Source organism: Crocodylus siamensis, chromosome 2 (assembly GCF_052110815.1).
Source record: "Crocodylus siamensis isolate JL-2025a chromosome 2, ASM5211081v1, whole genome shotgun sequence".
Classification (NCBI taxonomy): domain Eukaryota; kingdom Metazoa; phylum Chordata; order Crocodylia; family Crocodylidae; genus Crocodylus; species Crocodylus siamensis.
The window spans coordinates 75,058,735-75,077,692 of record NC_143396.1 but is presented as its reverse complement, the minus strand read 5'-3'; the positions used below and the strand labels follow the sequence as shown (position 1 = coordinate 75,077,692).

Genomic DNA, 18,958 nt, shown 5'->3' with positions numbered 1-18,958 from the left:
GCTACATGTCCCTGCAAGCTGATGTTGGCGACCAGCATGGACAGCTAGAGACCCTCTGGGTAAAAATTCATGGGGAATACGGCACAGGGGACACAACGGTGGGAGTCTACTACAGACCTCCCACTCAAAGTCCTGAGCTTGACCAGGAGTTCACCCGGGAACAGACTGAAGCCGCTTGCTCCAGGACCTCGGTTGTCATGGGTGACTTCAACTCCCCAGACATCTCGTGGGAAGATCACTCAGCAAAATCCGAGTGGTCGCAAAGCTTTCTCTCGTGCGTGGATAACCTCTACCTGACTCAAGAAGTCTATGGGCCAATGAGAGGCAAAGCACTGCTCGACCTGATACTGGCTATGGGGGACGACCTAATCAGTGACCTAGTGATCGATGGGAAGCTGGGTGACAGCGACCACGAGTTGATCACCTTCACCATCCGCCATAAAGCTGGCAAGTCAGTCAGCAACACAGAAGTCCTTGACTTCAGAAAAGCCGACTTTGACAAGCTCAAGAGGCTTGTTGGTCAGGCCCTCAGGGACCGTAACCTCAGGGAGATGGGAGTTCAAGAAGAGTGGTTGCTTCTCAAGGAAGCGATCCTCAGTGCACAAGCTAAATCTATTCCAACACGGAGGAAAGGCAGCAAGAAGGCACAGCAGCCCTCCTGGCTCTCCAGGGACCTATCAGACCTCCTGCAGCTAAAAAGGAAAGCCTACAAAGGATGGAGGACAGGATTCACCTCCAAGAAGGATTATTCTGCACTGGTCCGGTCCTGCAGGGAGCAAACCAGGAAAGCCAAGGCTGCAACTGAACTCCAACTAGCTTCAGGCATCAAGGACAACAAAAAGTCCTTTTTCAGATATGTGGGGAGCCGGAGGAAAAGCAAGGGCAATGTTGGACCCCTGCTAAACCAGATGGGGCAACTGACAACTGACGCCCAGGAAAAAGCCAACCTATTAAATAGGTACTTTGCATCAGTCTTTCATCAGTCCCATGGGACGCCCATGCCTGCTATGGGACAGGGAGATCCGGGTGATGGGGATCCCCTACCCTCCAGAAATGCTGACCTCATGAAGAAACACCTTGAGAAGCTGGATACCTTCAAGTCAGCCGGCCCTGACAATCTGCACCCTAGGGTACTCAAGGAGCTGGCGAGCATCATAGCCCAGCCCCTGGCACGGATCTTTGAAAACTCCAGGCACTCTGGTGTAGTGCCCAAAGACTGGAAGAAGGCCAATGTGGTGCCGATCTTCAAGAAAGGGAGGAGAGTGGATCCGGCTAACTACAGGCCCATTAGCCTGACTTCTATCCTGGGGAAGATCTTAGAAAAGTTTATTAAGGAGGCCATCCTTGAGGGACTGGCCCAGGCTAACATTCTAAGGGATAGCCAGTACGGGTTTGTTGCAGGTAGGTCTTGTTTGACCAATCTCATTTCCTTCTATGACCAGGTGAGCTATCACCTGGACAAGGGAGAAGAGATTGATGTCATATATATTGACTTCAAAAGAGCTTTTGATCTGGTATCCCATGATCACCTTTTGGCCAAACTGGCCAGTTGTGGCCTTGGCTCCACCACGATCCCCAGGCTGGGAAACTGGCTCCTTGGTCGGACTCAGAGGGTTGTAATGGATGGCAGTCACTCATCACGGTGCCCTGTGACCAGTGGGGTCCCTCAAGGCTCTGTCCTTGGACTCATACTGTTCAACATCTTCATTAATGATGTGGACATTGGAGTCAGGATTGGACTGGCCAAGTTCGCCGATGACACCAAACTTTGGGGCAAAGCATCCACGCCAGAAGACAGGCGGGTGATCCAGGCTGACCTGGACAAGCTCAGCAAATGGGCAGACGAGAACCTGATGGTGTTTAACACTGAAAAATGCAAGGTTCTCCACTTTGGGAGGAAAAACCTGCAGCACCCTTATAGGCTCGGCAGTGCTACGTTGGATAGCACTACAGAAGAAAAAGACTTGGGGGTCATCATTGACCACAAGATGAACATGAGCCTTCAATGCGATGCTGCGGCTAGTAAAGCGACCAAAATGCTGGCGTGCATCCATAGATGCTTCTCGAGCAAAACCCGGGACGTCATTCTCCCCTTGTACTCGGCCTTGGTGAGGCCGCAGCTGGAGTACTGCGTCCAGTTTTGGGCTCCACAATTCAAAAAGGATGTGGAGAAGCTTGAGAGAGTCCAGAGGAGAGCCACGCGCATGATCAGAGGTCAGGAACACAGATCTTATGATGACAGGCTGAGAGCCACGGGACTCTTTAGCCTGGAAAAGCGCAGGCTCAGGGGTGATCTGATGGCCACCTATAAGTTTATCAAGGATGACCACCAGGATCTGGGGGAACATCTGTTCACCAGAGCGCCCCAAGGGATGACGAGGTCGAACGGTCACAAACTCCTGCAAGACCGTTTCAGGCTGGACATAAGGAAGAATTTCTTTACTGTCCCAGCCCCCAAGGTCTGGAACAGTCTGCCAGCAGAGGTGGTTCAAGCACCTACACTGAACACCTTCAAGAGTAAATTGGATGCTTATCTTGCTGGGATCCTATGACCCCAGCTGACTTCCTGCCCTTTGGGCACGGGGCTGGACTCGATGATCTCCCGAGGTCCCTTCCAGCCCTAATGTCTATGAAATCTATGAAATCTTATATTGTTAGCAGTAGTGTTGCCCTTCTGTTTTACTTAAGACAAAGAAAAATAGGTAAATAGAAGTTAATAGAAACTTACCTCATAGTATCTGTCTGTTCTCTGAAGACCGATATGCTACAGCATACTAAGCATTCCAAAAAGACTTCTTAAATAAAACCACCTGTCTGGTCAGGTAAGTCCCATCATATTAAGCTATCCTTCAAGTTCTCCTAGGCCTGATGAAGATGCGGAAGTACACCCCCAGTGTTGCCATAGGAATGATTGTTCTTCCCCTGATAATTGGGGACCCAGTACACCTTTCATGAAGCTTTACAAAGGCCTCTTGGATGCCCACAAGGAAAGGTTTAACTGGTTCATCAGCAGCTGCCACATGATTGGCATGACTAGTACACACTAGACTTCGGGTGCTTCCAAGTGCACTGGAGACCACTGAGGGCCCTGCTGTACATTATGCCTTCTCTGTTCTCTGTGCCTTTATGTTTCATAACATTTGGAAGTCCATGGGGAGAGAGTTGTACAAAGCCTGTGTAGAGGAAGCACAGCTATGGCAGAGCTGCAGCCTGCCATAGCTTCTGACTGCTGAGAAGGTGGCAACCATAAGGGTTTGCTTGTTTCTAAAGTCATGATGGATCATTTTATTCCCACAGACTCGAGAGACCTTAGTGGGTGATTACAGTGGGAAAGGTGGCCTAGTTTTGGACATGTTTACCCTTTTCTGCTTTTACTTAAGTATGAATTCAACAAAATGTGTGATCATGACTGAGCCCTCACAATGGGTTTCACTGAGTGGGCAGGCCATGGGGGTGGCAGCTCAGACACCTACTTCATCAGGGGTGGTGGGCAGAATGAAGGGCTTGGGAAGGAGATGCTAGTAGCACACAGGAGGAATGAGGTGGGAGCTGGGCCAAACACCCATAAATTGAAGCCTAATTGAAAAGTCAGCCACTGCACAAAAGGCAATTAATGTTTAAGAATGGCTTTAATGGCAAGCTTTGTTCAAAGAATGGATCAGTAAATGACTCCCTGACCTGTCACATGTGCTGCCTTGTACTATACTTAACCTAGTTTAGCCTCTATAAAAGAAACTGAGGCACAGTTTCAGGGGTCGGGGGGATCATAAGAGACCATGCTAGCTGCTTACAAAACAGTTCAACCCAAAAAATGCTGAGCCTTACTATGTAATGTACTGCAGCACCTTACTGGATCACTGCAACTTACCAAGGGCATACAACACTAAGGCTCCACTGGTAATGGGGTACTGGGAGGAAAATCCTAATTCCACCTTTGTGTCTGGGACTGTTGCAAGCAGTGAGGGGTTGTGAGTTGGGCTGAGACTTTGCTGCCAAGGCCTGGTATGACATTAAGGGAATAGGGTTGGCCCCCTCTCTGAGGATTGTTACCTTGTTGTGGAAGAGGTGCTTGCATGTTCCAATGATCCTGAGAGCGATGCCAGCTAGAGGTCATGCTCCTAGCAGAGCCATCCATGGTGGTAAGGTTGAGATGGATGTTCAAGACAATGAACAATCCAAAAAGTCCCCAACAGCAGAGCAGGTGGAGGAAGGCTGCAGCTCCAATGGCTGTGAAGGCAGAAGAAGGCTGCAACGAAGAAGTGGCCCCAGTCATCATGGTTTGTCATGCCACTGAGCGCGACCACCAACTGCCAAGACCATGTGGACCCAACTGTGCACCAGAATCCCCATGCTAAACATGCCATGTGCAGGCTTCTGTCAGGTTTAAAAACCCTATAGTGATGGAGGATTGGTGACAGGGCAGGGCTGTGATACCTGGAGACCCCCAGTCAAGAATCTACATGCAGGTGGTGGATGTGCGATGGCCAGAGATCCTCCAGCAGCTGCATCCGTGACTGAGCAGCCGTTTTAAGGATACCCTCTGCTTACCCCAATAGGGAGGGGACAAGAAAAGGTGGCCCAAAAATAGGGTGTCCTATTTCTCCTGACTAGTAAACCACAGCTAGTGGAATCACCATTCCTGCAGTCAAAATAAGAAAAAGCTAAACTTCAGACCCTGGAATGTGAAAAGACTCATTGACAACCCAAAGAGTGATCCCCTGGAAAGACAAACTGTCATTGTGGCTCTGGAATTAGTGAGGCATAACATCAACATTTCTGCTCTCAGCTAAGCCCAGCTTGCTGAGGAGAAACAGTTGAGGTAGGTCAGTGGAGGGTACACCTTCTTCTGGAAAGAGAAACCAGACCATGACCCCCATGTCCACCGAGTCAGTTTCACCATCAGGAACAAGATCACCGATGTGCTCCCTGAACTCCCTTCAGGTGTCAATGAAAGGCTGATGACCCGTCGCCTGCACCTCAGCCAAAACCAATGTGCTATTGTCATTAGTGCATATGCTCCAACTCTGGATTCTGATGAAGAAGTCAAGGAAAGGTTCTACTCTGATCTCGACAATGCCCTTGCCTCCATCCCCAGGGACAACAAGGTTATTCTCCTGGTGACTTCAACACCTGCCTGGACGTGCTCACAAAATATGGAGTGGAATTATCAGCAAGAATGGTGGGGGGAAGGCCACTGCCAATGGTATCTTGCTCCTGACCAAATGTGCCCAACACGGCCTGATCATGGCGAACACCATCTTCCACCAGAAAGACCAACTCAGGACCACATGGAGGCATCCAAGGTTAGAGCACCAGCACCTCTTGGATTCAATCATTGTCTGAGGTAGGTACCTGATGGATGTGCTCATCACGAGGGCCATAAAGGGATCTGAAGATTGCTGGATGGACCACCAACTTGAGCACTCAGTGATGAACATCCACCTGGTACCAAGACACCAGAAGACCCAGAAGGCTGCCTGGAGATGACTGAAAATTGTAGTTCTGAAGAACCCTGGACAATGGGAGGAGTTTCAGGCCCAGTTGTATAGTGCACTGAAGCAAATCTCTACCGCTGATGACATCTGCATCCAGGCATACTGGGAGCAACTCAAGTCCACTGTCCAAGACACCTGCACCCAGAGTATTGGGTTCACATCATGACAGAACCAAGACTAGTTCAATGCCAATGATGCTCAGATTCATGATCTTCTCAAGTGGAAGCATGCAGCCTTCATTGCCTGGAAAACCCATCAATGAACTCAGTGAAAGATGGCAGTGTACTTCGAGCCAAAGGCTGAGGTCCAGAGATGCATTTGTGACACGAAGAACAACTGGTGGGTGTAGAAGGCACACGTGATCCAGGGCTACACTGACCACCATGACATGTGTAACTTCTTCCAGGGTACCTAGATAACCTACAGACCTCACTCCATTGGACAAAACCCCCTCTAATCACAGGATGGCTCCCAGCTCCTCCAAGATGGTGATGCCATCCATCTGCATTGGAAGGAGCATTTCAAACTCTTCCTTAACCGGGCATTCACCATATCAGAGAAGACCCACCAAGGCATCCTGGAACGTCCTGTGGTGGATTCCCTTGGTGATTCACCAACCATCAGACAGCTAAAGTGTGCCACCTAACAGACGAAAACCATCAAAGCCTGTGGGACAGAAGGTATACCCACAGAAGTCTTCCATGCTGGTGGTTTCCAGCTCCCATCATGACTCCACCAGCTTATCCTCTGCCTTTGGGATGAAGAGAATGCAACCATCATGACCAGCTACAAGAAGGGGGACAAATCTGACTGTGGGAAGTACAGGGGGAATTCCTTCCTGTCCATTGTGGGTAAGATCCTGGCCCACATCCTCCTGAACTGCCTTCATCCTGTCACCAAGGAGATCCTTCCAGAAACCCAGTGTGGCTTCCAACCATCCCAGGGCACTGAGAACATGGTTTTTATTGCTGGGCAGATTCAAGAAAAATGTTAGAAACAAAATCAAGAACTGTTCCTCACCTTCCTTGACCTGACCAAGGTGTTTAATTCCTTAAATCGTGATGCTTTGTGGACCATCCTCCAATGCCTTGCCTGCCCGCCAAAGTTTGTCATCATGCTGAGACGCCTGCATAGTGATATGACCACCACTGTTCTAAGTGGAAGATCTGAAACCAATGAATCCGCACTGGTGTCAAACAAGGTTGTGTGATCGATCCCACCGTGTTCACCATCTACCTGACCGCCATCATCTACTTCATCCAAGATGATCTACCATCTGGCATCAGTAGCCAGTGTCAACTGGATGGGAAGCTTTTCAATCTTGGACACTTCCGGTCAAATACAAAACTCACCACCAAAGTCATCCATGACCTTCAGTTTGCGAATGATTGTTGTGTGATGGATCACTCTGCACAGGATGTGCAAGCAACCCTAGATCTCTTCAATGCTTCGTATAAGAGACTTGGCCTGTCCTTGAATGTCATCAAAATGAAGGTTCTCCACCAACCTTCCCCAGGCCAGCTGAGCATCCCTCACACTGTCTATGTAGATGGGGAGGCTCTGGAGTACATGAAGCACCTTCTGTATCTCAGCAGCCACCTCTTTCACCAGACTACCATCAAAGAAGTCCAGCACCAGGTCAACTGCACCAATGCCACTTTCTTCAAGCTGTGACAACATGTCTTTGAAAGTAGAGATCTTTGGAAGTCAACAAAGGTTCTGGTTTATAAGGTTGTCATGCTGACCACCCTCCTCTACTGCAGTGAAGCCTGGATTGTCTACCAAAGCTGCATTAAGACCCTTGAGAGCTTTCACCAGTGGTACTTGTGTCTAATCCTGAGGATCAAATGGGAAGACCACTGGACCAGCATGATTGTCCTCCATGAAGCTGCATCCTCCAGCATCAAAGCCTTGCTCTTGAGAAATCAACTCTGATGGACAAGCCACTTCATCTGGATGTCCAAGAACTGCCTCCCTCACCAGATTCTCTTCTCCCAGCTCTCTATTGACCAATGCTCAAAGGGCAGCCAAAGGAAACGGTTCAAAGACATGCTCAATATTGCCCTCAAGCATGGAAGCATCGACACCAAAGGCTGGGAGAAGCAAGCTGCTGACTGTTCGGTGTGACACCACCTAGCCCACCAAGGCGCTCGCCACTTCAAGTCCCAACGACTCAATACCAAGGTGGAAAAGTGGTGGTGGAGGAAGGAGAAGGAGACCAACCCAGGGCTGTGAATCCCACTCCCCTTTGAAACAACATACCCTCGTTGCTGAAGAACATGTACAGGGATCAGGTGGTAGAACTATGAACTCAGGTCTTTTAGAGAAAATGTCCTAACCACTTAGCTATTGAGGTTAACATATGGGATAGCCCTTCTCATCATCATCCCTTCCACACAATTTTACCAGGACTTGAACTCAAGTATTCTCAAACTGGAGTGATGTATGTGTGCAATCTGTGCACACAGGGTTATGTACCCAAAATAAAAGTAGGAATCAAAAACAGCCAGAAGAAAGCAAGAAAACTGCCATTTAGCTGTGCAAAGAGAAACAGAATTTTATCCAAGGTGCCCAGGGGATGAAACAGAATTTAGCTGCTGGGGAGTAAAAATGTTAGCTGAGTTTTCTATAGTAGAAGAGTCTATGCTCTAAGACAAAAAGACTCACAATATGAACTAACCGCCAAGCCTGGGGCTAGCTTTCTGCCTCAATGCAGCTAAGAGCACTGTGTGTAATCATGTTATAATGGATACAAACTGTGTAACAAGTGCAAACTGGGTTTCTTACAACCCACAGTTTGTTTAGTAAATGCTTTTTCCTAAGCTAGAATCCTTCTGCCCTTTGTAGCTGTTGGAAGCTACAAAGGGCAGACCACCTAACATAAATGCTAATGGATAATTTCTATTAGGAGATTGGGTAGCCTCCTACAATGGTGAAAATGGCAAATAGTTACAGCTTCAGTTTCTCTTCATTTCCTAACCCATTCCTAACCTGTTTGGGTTAGGAAGTGATTGTAACATGAAATATTAATTTTTCTGAATTATTCATATACTCAAACAGCAAGTTATTGTAGCAACTTGAGTGATCATTTTAAGAGAACAGCAAATGGTGTAATTAGATTCTCACCACAGATATGCAGCCCATCTGTTACTCCTTCCTCATTAAACTAAAGGCAGATGCAACTTATATTATGCCACATTTTATGAAAGGCTTCTAAAGTGACTACATATCAGACACTATATTCGTCCTTATTTAAATTAGTCTGGCTTTCTAGCCTCATTCCAAATATTGATATTAGTTCTCTTTTCATTCCACACTCCAGTAAATCCTAGTCTCTGTTAGTATGAAGTGTAATGAAATAGAGAGATGAGGAAAGCTATCAGTGAAGGAGTAAACAAGAAAGAGGGTTTTATTTTTTCCCTCTAATATATTAGACAAATGGAATTACCTATAAGGAGCCAGTAGAGAAACTTTTAGAGATAAGAAAGTGGCTAGAAATTATCTAGAGAAAATTATCTATTGTAACTACAGGTTTCTCTCATTTTATGCAGGTTCTATATGTACAAATTCACTCTTATGCGATGACCCTTTTTATACCAAAAATTCATTATATATGAGGTAAATTCACTCTTATGCAATCAGTGTGGTGGAAGCCTGCAGTCAGCTGCTTTGTGCAGTGTATTGTGGGAGTGACACGCACCAAAATATAGTTTCCTGTGTGGATCTGTGCCCCTTGCAGATTGTCTGCGACCTGTGTTTCCATAGTTGCCATCCCCATTCTGATAGTGCCCTGTGCTTGTGTGTACTGTCTGCTGTTGGTGAGTACCAAAACTGTCTTGTAAAAGTGGTAGAAATGGGTCTCGGGGTCAGTAGAGTTGAGGTCTTGGAATGTATCCCTATTTGTTACATTGTAAAGTGGGTTCCCTTGATGCAAATTCGAGTTATGTGCCTTTTTCCAGAAACGCATGTACAGCATAAACCAAAGGAAGCCTGTACTCAGAAATATAAACACTGGGAAATGAAGTGAGCAATGCCTCCCCTGCTTCCAACAGCTACAAAGGGCAGAAGGATTCTAGCTTAGAAAACAAGAAATCAAGGAATTGAAGCCACATTTACATTCCTTTGGATAAACAGAAGTTCTGATTTGAAGTGGTCTGAGTCATATCCACCTGTAACAGATCTACCTCCTCTGTTTCCTGGCACACCCCATAACTCCGCTATTTTAAGGCTCCATTTGTGCATCTGTCAAAGCGCAAAAATAGACCTTAACATGAGCTAAAATTGGATCCAAAGCATCTTTCATCAGAACCTAAGAGACCTTACTCTTGCCCATTGGAACAGGAGGTAGCTAGAAGAGGTACTTTGGTTTCTGACACACTGATGTGCCGAAGTGTTGGAATAACAGGGTGATTTAACTTCTAAAAGATGTAGAATAATATGCTCCTCACCATGCTTTCCCATCTACCCAAGAGGCTTTGATGCATTAAATAAGCTTTTGCTATATTATTACCACTGATTCAGCATAGCTGAATCTTCCAGGGAGCATAGTGTATTTAGTATAAATATTAGTTGATTTCAATAACAATCTTTAACTGCTATTTATAGTAACTTAAATGAATTTTAATTGACGGAATTATTCTTAGTAGGCATCCGTCGATCCTCTGGATCCTGGTGTACACGTAAAAGGTCTAGTCAGATGCCTGATGAATCTATTTGTGGCTGACAAGCTCAATTCAGGAGTGACACAGCTTGTCACAAGTTTCACAGATCTGTATGTTGTCTGAGTTGGAGTCCAAGTTTACAGCATGCTGCTTTCTTCTTTCTGACTTTGCTTCCATCCTCTGTATCAAAGCTGCTTCACACTGTGCTGCACCCAGTGCCAGATATTCCCTCCCTCACAACCAGAAGGGCTTTGAACTTCTATGTTCTGCTTCCCAGCAAAGAGATCCAAGCACTAGGCCACTAGTTAGATATTATCCAGATCCTCTCCAGCCATCAACTTGAGGCATCCAAGAAAGAGAGTTATGTAGGACCAAATGGAAGACAGTGAATCAAAGGGCATAGGGTTCAGTAAACTGGATGATAGAAGAACCATTTAAACCTGGCCCTTACTCCCACAACTTCCCCACTGCTTTCCATCCATTTTGTCGAATGAATATTAAATGTAGTACAGTGGTCCAGCTTTAAAGAAAGAAAAAATGGAAAATAACTAACCTGTGGCAAAGGGGGAAGCAGAAAAAGAAGAGGTGTGTTCAAACCCTATCTGGTTGAGGAGAATAGTAAAATCTGTTTTTCCTGTTTTCTAGGTAAGTGCCCTGGCTACTCAGCTAAAACACGGAAGTGTTGTCCTCTGTCTAACCACCTCAACTCATGGGGTTTTACTGGGATACAGTTTCAGTTTACCCAGCCTTATGAGTGTATTAGGGGGAGTACACAGTGGGTGTGTCTATACATGTTCCTGACTGTGTATTTGGTACTGCATAGTCATTCAGTACTTTAGCAAATACTAAATGACTGTCCAGTACCCACTGATACTGCGCAGTCCCAGTGGTGCACAGTTATTTTTAGATGCGATGGTGATGTAGCATTAACATCACAGTTTGTGCCCATCAGTGCTACATTACCATAGTGACAAGCTATGTCACCACTCATTGTTATGGCGATGTAGCATCTTGTGTAGACACACTCAGTGTTGTGTATCAGAGCACAGCCCTACAGCCCTGGTAGCTGGCTAACTACCATGTAATTGCATGAAAGAGGATTCTTCCCTTAGTCTGTTTCCTGAAGACCCAAAGAGGAAGTGCTTTCATTACAGATTTCACAAGAAATCTAGTGTTCTTCTAACACCATCAGCATCAACCTTGCAGTAGTAATGAATTAATAAATTTAATTAGAGTAGTATCTTTGCTGATTGCCAAACTGAAAATGACTTCATGAATGCAGTAGATATTCTTGTTTATTCCCCCATATTGTTAGCATTCCTTAGTCATATCTAAAATTTCACCATAAATTAATAAGCTGTTTTGTACTGGCAGAATGCTTTTTAACCGTAGAGCCACACAGAAAAAAAACGATGCTTTGTATAGGCAGAATACCCCATTTGGTCAGTAACTGATTACAAACACTTTGGCCAGAATGCAGGTATCTAATCAATAAAAATACAATATTTTAAAAATAAGAATAAGAAGAGACAATTCATTGTTAAATAGATGCATTATACTAATAAATGTAATTGGAGACACTGGGCATTCCTACACATGCAATTAATGCACCTGAATTTAAAATGTACCTGGACATGCATTTACATGTGCACCCAGGTCAGAAACAAATTGAGCCCAACAGGATCAACCTAGCCCAGGACCACTTCTGCCATGCTTTGCTCACCTGCAGGAACCAAGGGGAGTCCTAGGCTATGGCTGCAGCTGCCTGGTACCAGCCTCAGGCTAGCAGGGGGGAAGGCTCAGGCTACCAGGGAGCTCCAGAGGCAGCCCTGGGCTGGATGACAGCACAGGGGGTCAGACTGAGGCTCTAGGGGGTGGGGCAGGACTGGTCTCTGGTTCCTGGCCCTTCCCCTACTCTTAAGCCAAGCAGCAGCCCTGCAGCCTGCATTGACCAGAAGCAATTCGCTCTCAGGTCAGCAACTACATGTACATTCAGCCACCTTAAAGTAAAGTGTCATTGGCTAGTACCCGTATCTGTTGGTACTTGCAAGTGGCGTTTTACATGAATCTGTAGTAACTGCCATGCATGTGTAGAGGGCGAAGGCAATAGATCAGTCTAATACACAGTAAAACACATGTGTAGACATGCCCAGTGGCCAATTTCTGTCCTGGTCTAAATGTGTGAAACTCAATTGACTTCGGTGGAGTAACACCTGTTAATGTTCCCCATGGAGAGCGCATAGAAATCAGATTATTATATAACCGTGTTTCCATCACTAAAAATTCACAAGGGGTATCTGCTACCTATTGTGTTTTACAGTTTCTTCTTATTTACTATATCCTAAAGGTTTATTCAAGGGATTGATTTATTTTGTCTAAAGCTTTGTTTTCATTTTCTTGGTTCCTTAAAGAGCTGGGACAACTGCTTTGTCAACTAAAAGGAGAGAAGAATGGAGTAGAAACCTTTATTTGATATACTTATGTCAAATAAAAAGGACTCACAAACCAAAATGTAATGTGACAGTAGGAAAACAAGGTAAAATGTATTATGATAGAAAACATAAAAGCACTGTTCTTATTGCAGAAATGTCAATTAGGTCAAATCTATAAATTCAGTTCTGGGGTTTTGGTAGACACATCTAAAAATAACATTTAATTTTAAAATTTACATCAGTGCAAGTTGTGGCTGGATAAGGATGTTAGATTCAGACCTTGCTAAATTAGGGCATTGTAGTGGCCTTCCTTATGCAGTGAAAAATTAATCACAGACATTAGTACTTTGCTGAATTAATTAGTGGAGCATTTTCACTGAGGTCTTAATTCTGGAGAGAACTTAAGCATCTTAAAGTTAAGCACATTTTCAGTCCAACTGATTATAACGAGACTTAATCATATGATTGAAACTAAAGATGGATTTTAACTAATCTCTTTAACAAAGGACCTTGTTACATGTTAAACTGTGAGCTGCTCAAATATTGATAGGCATTAGTACTAGTTCGAATTTGAAGCAATTACACATTCAGGCCCGGGGAACTGAAAGGTAAGAATTCACCTACCCTCCCATTCTGGGCCTCCCCCCTGCTCCCCATAGCTCCCCCAGTCCCCACCCCGCTCCACTCCCAGGGCTCCCCCACCCCTTGGTGTTCCCTCCAACCGCCCACTTATTTTTACACTGCCTGTGTTATCTGTCCCAGAGGAACAGGCAGGGATGGGGTTAAGCTGCCTGTCAGCCCCTGCTGCCACTGCTACCAGGTTGCTGCTCTTCTCTCCACTGAGTCTACCCAGAGAGCAGTAACAGCAGCTGTGGTGGCTGGGCAAGCAGGTGAACCCTCTCTTGCCTGCTTCTCCAGGATAGGCTGCCACAAATAAGTAGGGGTGTGTGGGGGGGAGGGCAGTGAGCTGGGATCTGGGATACTGGAGCAGGGCAGTAGACCCAATCCTGGAGTGGGGTAACTTTGAGCTGCTTAATGTACTCAACCTGGTGGGATGTGAATAGTGGGATCCCGCACGGCCCGGTCCTGGGGCCTACACTGTTTAACATCTTCATCAGAGACTTGGACAAGGGGGTGGAAAACACATTGTCCAAGTTTGCTGATGACACCAAGATGTAGGGAGAGATAGGCATGCTCAAAGGGAGAGAGAGGCTGCAATTAGATTTAAACAGACTACAGAAGTGGGCAGATGGCAATAGGATGGGCTTCAATGTAGATAAATGCAGAGTGCTGCACGTGAGGAGAAGGAATCCACAGCATACATACAAGCTGGCGAGCTCCCCCCTTCTGAGCACAGAGGTGGAAAGGGATCTTAGAGTCATTATGGACTCCAAGATGAACATGAGCCGCCAATGCCAGACCGCAGCCAGCAAAGCCAACAGCACGTTGTAGTGCATTCAAAGATGCATCTCAAACCAGTCCCAAAGTGCTGTGATAGAAGTGCTACTCCCCTTCTACGACATTGGTCCAGCGTCAATTGGAGTACTGCATCCAGTTCTGGGCACCGCACTTTAAGAAGGATATGGCCTGCCTTGAGAGGGTTCAGAGGAGGGTCACCCGCTTGGTTGGAGGGCAACAGGGCAGGCCCTATGAGGAGAGGCTAAGGGACCTGAACCTGTTCAGCCTCAGCAAGTGGAGGCTGAGGGGGATCTGCTGGCTGCCTACAAACTCGTTAGGGGAGATCAGCAGCAAATAGGAAGGGCCCTATTCCACAGCAGCACCTGGCGGTGATGAGGAACAATGGCCAGAAGCTGCTGGAGAATAGGTTCAGATTAGAGATTAGGAGGCACTGTTTCACTGTTAGGGTGGCTAGGATCTGGAGCCAACTTCCTAGGGAAGTGGTCCTCGCTCCTACCTTAGGTAAATTAAAAAAGAGGTTGGATGAACACCTGTCTGGAGTCATGTGATCCCAGAGTGTGCTCCAGCCAGTGGCAGGGGGTTAGACTAAATGATCTATTCAGGTCCCTTCTGACCCCTAACTACTATGAAACTATGAAATGAGTGCTTAAAACCAGTGTCGTAGCAAGCTGGGGGGGTGGGGGGTGAGCAGGATGACTGCCTCGGCCACCGGAACAAAGGGGCACCAACAGTTGCTGCCCAGCCAGGGTAGGGTTCAGGACAGAGCCTCAAGTGGCTCATTTGGGGGGATGCATGGACAGGGAGAGGGGAGCTCCCTCTGCTGCATGCACTCCTGGGCATTCTGGGCAGTGGGGGAGTGTGCCCCCTGGAGCTGTGTGAAGGGCGAGGGCAGGCTGCCACTGCATGCTTTGCACCAGGCATCAAAATTCTTTGCCCATGGTACTGTTTAAAACTAGTTTTAGGTGTTAATGTGCAGACAGTCCAAACAGTCCAAGTAGTAAGATCTCAAGGAACTGCTACAGATTACCATGTAACAAGGTCCAAAGGATTTCCTGCATTGAACTTTTAGACTCAAGATCCTCCTGCAAGGAAGAAAGAGTATATTAAGCTAAAGACCCCTGCATACCTTACCGGACTTTCCCTTCTAACATTTTTTAATTTTTTTTTTCCTTCAACAGGAAAGTGGACATGGTTGAAACAGAAGGAGCACAGCTACTATTACAAAGAGTTTTCATACACCTAGTATTGCCAGATTTTGGTGCTTATTTTTGCCCATGCCACAGTTACTCTTCATCTTCATGTTTTGAACATGTTTGCTTCTAATTTAGGCTCAGATCATACAGTTTGGGATGTGTGACCAGCTTGCTTTTTTCCAAGAAGAAAATGAAATTAATTATAGATGTAGACAAATTATCTACAAAAATATTTTTCTCTTTGTGAGCCATTAATTACAGATTTGCCTACAGATATGAAACTGCAAACTTTTTGGCAGCAGTTAGTGCTTGTGGATTTCAACTGTAATTTGTGTACTTGGACTACAGGGACATGCTGTAGCCTCTATTGAACAAAGAGGCTAACTGTCTCATCTACACTTTCCTCTTGCTCAAGGAAAGAATAAAATTGGCTGCTATGGAGACAGACAGGAGACTGCCTATGGGAGTTGGGAGTAAATATCCAGATTTGTAGAAGTGGTTTGAGTTGTAGCCTGGTGGGTTCTCTTACTTGTTTACATGAATTTGTTTTGATTGTGTTATACCATGATGACTATACCTATATTTCTGATGAGTTATTTCTCGTCTCATGATTTATCTAAGCCCATAGGTAGATAAAGTGTGAAACCCTTTAAATTTAGCAGATTTAGGAACTGTAACATTAAAACATCCTTTCTGAAACTGGTTTTTATTATTTCCTACTTTTTTCAGCTGGTATTTACTCTAATTCCTGTTAAGTGTTATTCAAGTTTTCCCTTTCTACATTTTTACATATGTAAAAATAACCTTTCTATCTTCACCAATTAAAGCAGGAATATGAATATAAAACTTTATTTCTGTTTCCCAAAATTATCACTATTTTGGTATTCATTGTATACAGGGTATCCTCTGAACTAAAAATGCATGTTTCAGCATCTTAAACCAGGCTCTGCAGCTGAGGACTAGATACAGATTCACTAATGAAGGGTTACATGCTCTGTACAAAAGCAGTTCATCTGAACTTTCTGAGAATCAGGGTTTTTTGAATCCTCTAAAGTCTGGTAACAGTATGATCAGACTGACACAAGAAAGTAAACCAGGAAACTTCCAAGAGACTCTACATGCTGGGTCTGAGAAGCAGGCTTTATAGACATGAGGAATAATAGATTCAATGATCAATCCTCAAACACATCTTACATTTTAAAAAGCTGATCCAACATCTTTTTTTTCCATTATCAGAACTATTGTGTTAAAAATATCGCCATATTAAAAATAGACACTCTGATTTTTCATTCGTCTCATTTATGAACCTTAACAAATCTAAGTTAAATTTAATAAAGCTAAAATTTGATATGAGAAAATACTTTCATGTGTTAGTAATCCCCATTTTATTCAACACGTACGTATTTAAAGAAGTAACTTGTTTACAAATTGCATTAGAGATGGTACTAATGAAAATCACTTAGAATAATTATAGGAACAGATTAAATCAGATGGTTAGTCAAATATTGTGGAGCAACTGAATTAATTATTGAAAAAACTCTCTCTCATTTTGTAGGTGAATGACAAAGCCTTGCTTAATTCTTGGCTGATTTATTATAACTTTCATTTTATTAAAGTCCACACATGCACGCATACATATTAATTTAATGAAGGGAAATCTTACCTTTTGGTCTCCAGGTCTCAACAGAATTCTTTGAAGGATCTGGAAATTGAGGAGGAAAATGTTCAGCATTTTTAACTGGTAAAATTGAGGAGGAAAATATTCTGCATTTTTCACTGGTAACAGCAGCAACAAAAAAGGGCTAGAAGACCTAATTGGGGATATAAAATCCCTGACATGGGTGCCAGAGCATGGTATGTGAAGGCATTTTGCTTGACACACAGCTTAAGGCAGATGTTATAGAAAGAGCTGGGCTGCACTGCCATGACAAGGATTGGGCCCCTCATGGCTCCTCCACCATCCACCCCTGGCATGCCAACATCTTACAAATTGAGGTTAAGGGTGTTTGTAGGACTCTGCCCAAAGATGTTGCTAACCCCTGGACTAAATTAATGCCTTCCACCATGTGCATAGGCAGACAAGGTTCATTGGGTAGATGTGATATCTTTTATTAGACCAACTAAACAACTGGAAAAAAGTTCTTTGCAAGTTTTCAGGTACAAACACCCTTTGTTAGGGATAGGTGGCGGATCGATCCATGTATAAAACTTACCTTGAGGCCACATGAATGAGGTTAGTTTATAGTACTATAAAATGTTTGTGGCTGGCATTTCTGTCCATGTATTTCAGAGTTCTTCAATGAGTGACTAAAGTTACAGCTGCTTGCTTCTGGCTGCTTTCTTGAGGCAGAGTAAAACCCTGAGCTTACTGAGGCTTATGACAAACTCACATGGACTTCAATGAGAATTCACTTAGAGCATCTGCCTATCCCTGTCCTGCAAACCGCTTTACTGAAACTTATAATGTATGAGGAAAGCTGTAACTCTGAACCCCAATAAAGGTAAGAATATTTGTAATGCATCTCCAACCCAAACCTGTACTAGGTAAACCTCAGACTAGGCAACACTCCACCAATTCTGCTGTGCATTTACTGATAGATTTTGTTTTGTACCTTTAACTTTAGTCTTGGTTGAGAAGAGTTTCTTAGTGACAGCCTTTGTACTATAGTTTGAGCTCAGTGTCCTTCTATATGTGTACATGTACCATTTGCTATCATGATGGGTGTTGTGGGAATTGATTTTAATAAATGCTTCTCCAGCTAAGACCTTAAAGCACTTTCTGAAAATGGATTTAGGCACTGAGAACCAGGGCTGCCTGCTCTCCCATTTCTGCATGCTGAGGAGCCCCTGAAATGAAGTACGCCGCATCCCTGTTCTCCTGTCTTACGGAACACTGCACCCCAGCCATGTGCTCTTCGGGGGCTCCATGTGCCTCCATGCTGAGGCACAAGAGACAGGGGAGCAGCCAGTCCAGGCCTGCCTGCTCCCCTGTCTCAAGGCACACTGTGCCCTAACCAGACAGGGAACAGTTGGCTGGGGCACAGGGTGTCTCAGCACAGGGGGTCCACAGTATGCGGAGATGGGATATCAGGCTGCCCTGGGCCATCTCTGTGTTTGTCCCAGGGCCCACCACTTTGGCGTGGTTTGCACCACTTTTTTTCCAGGGTTTTTTTTTTTTGCTACCAAGAAATCCTAGTAGCAAATTTTGCTCTGGCACTGCAAATGAGTAGCATCACACACTCTTTAATGTGTAACTTGTGTGGTTTGTGGCCCTGCAAACAGGTTTGCAGGGCCACAAACCACACATGCCTGCATGTATGGATCCAGCCAGGTTTTAGATCCAGAACTAAATTATTTAAAAGTACAGGTATGGTGACAAAATTAAATAGATAAAAATGGTTATCTTAATCAATGTTTCTGCTTCCTTCAGGTTCATAGTCAAGACTGTTCAGTTACATATAAAAATCCTCTTAGTTTTACTTCTGCTACAGAGATAGAACAAAACATGGGTGAAATAACTACTTTCTTTTATCCTTTGCATCATCTGAAACATTCACTCAATTTCTATTAAAGATGTATCCAAAATAATTCCACTTGCCTTTTCATCTGGGGGAAACATATTTACCTTGAGAGAATTTTTATATGAAAGTACAGGAACATAGACTGAGCCATCAAGTCCAACCCCCTGCATTCACAGGCAGTCTTTAAGCCAAGGAATCCCCATAAGCACCACTTCAAACCCTCTTGCTCACATAAAA

General features: G+C 44.8%; 1 long non-coding RNA gene across 1 annotated transcript in view; it reads right to left on the bottom strand.

Annotated features, from left to right (window-relative positions):
* LOC149870407 (uncharacterized) overlaps positions 1-16,984 on the bottom strand; it is a 30,323-nt gene extending 13,339 nt beyond the window's left edge. The window contains exon 1 of the long non-coding RNA XR_016440446.1: positions 16,864-16,984. This is a non-coding gene — a long non-coding RNA (uncharacterized LOC149870407). The remainder of the gene's footprint in view (positions 1-16,863) is intronic.
* Between the last annotated feature and the right edge of the window lie 1,974 nt (positions 16,985-18,958).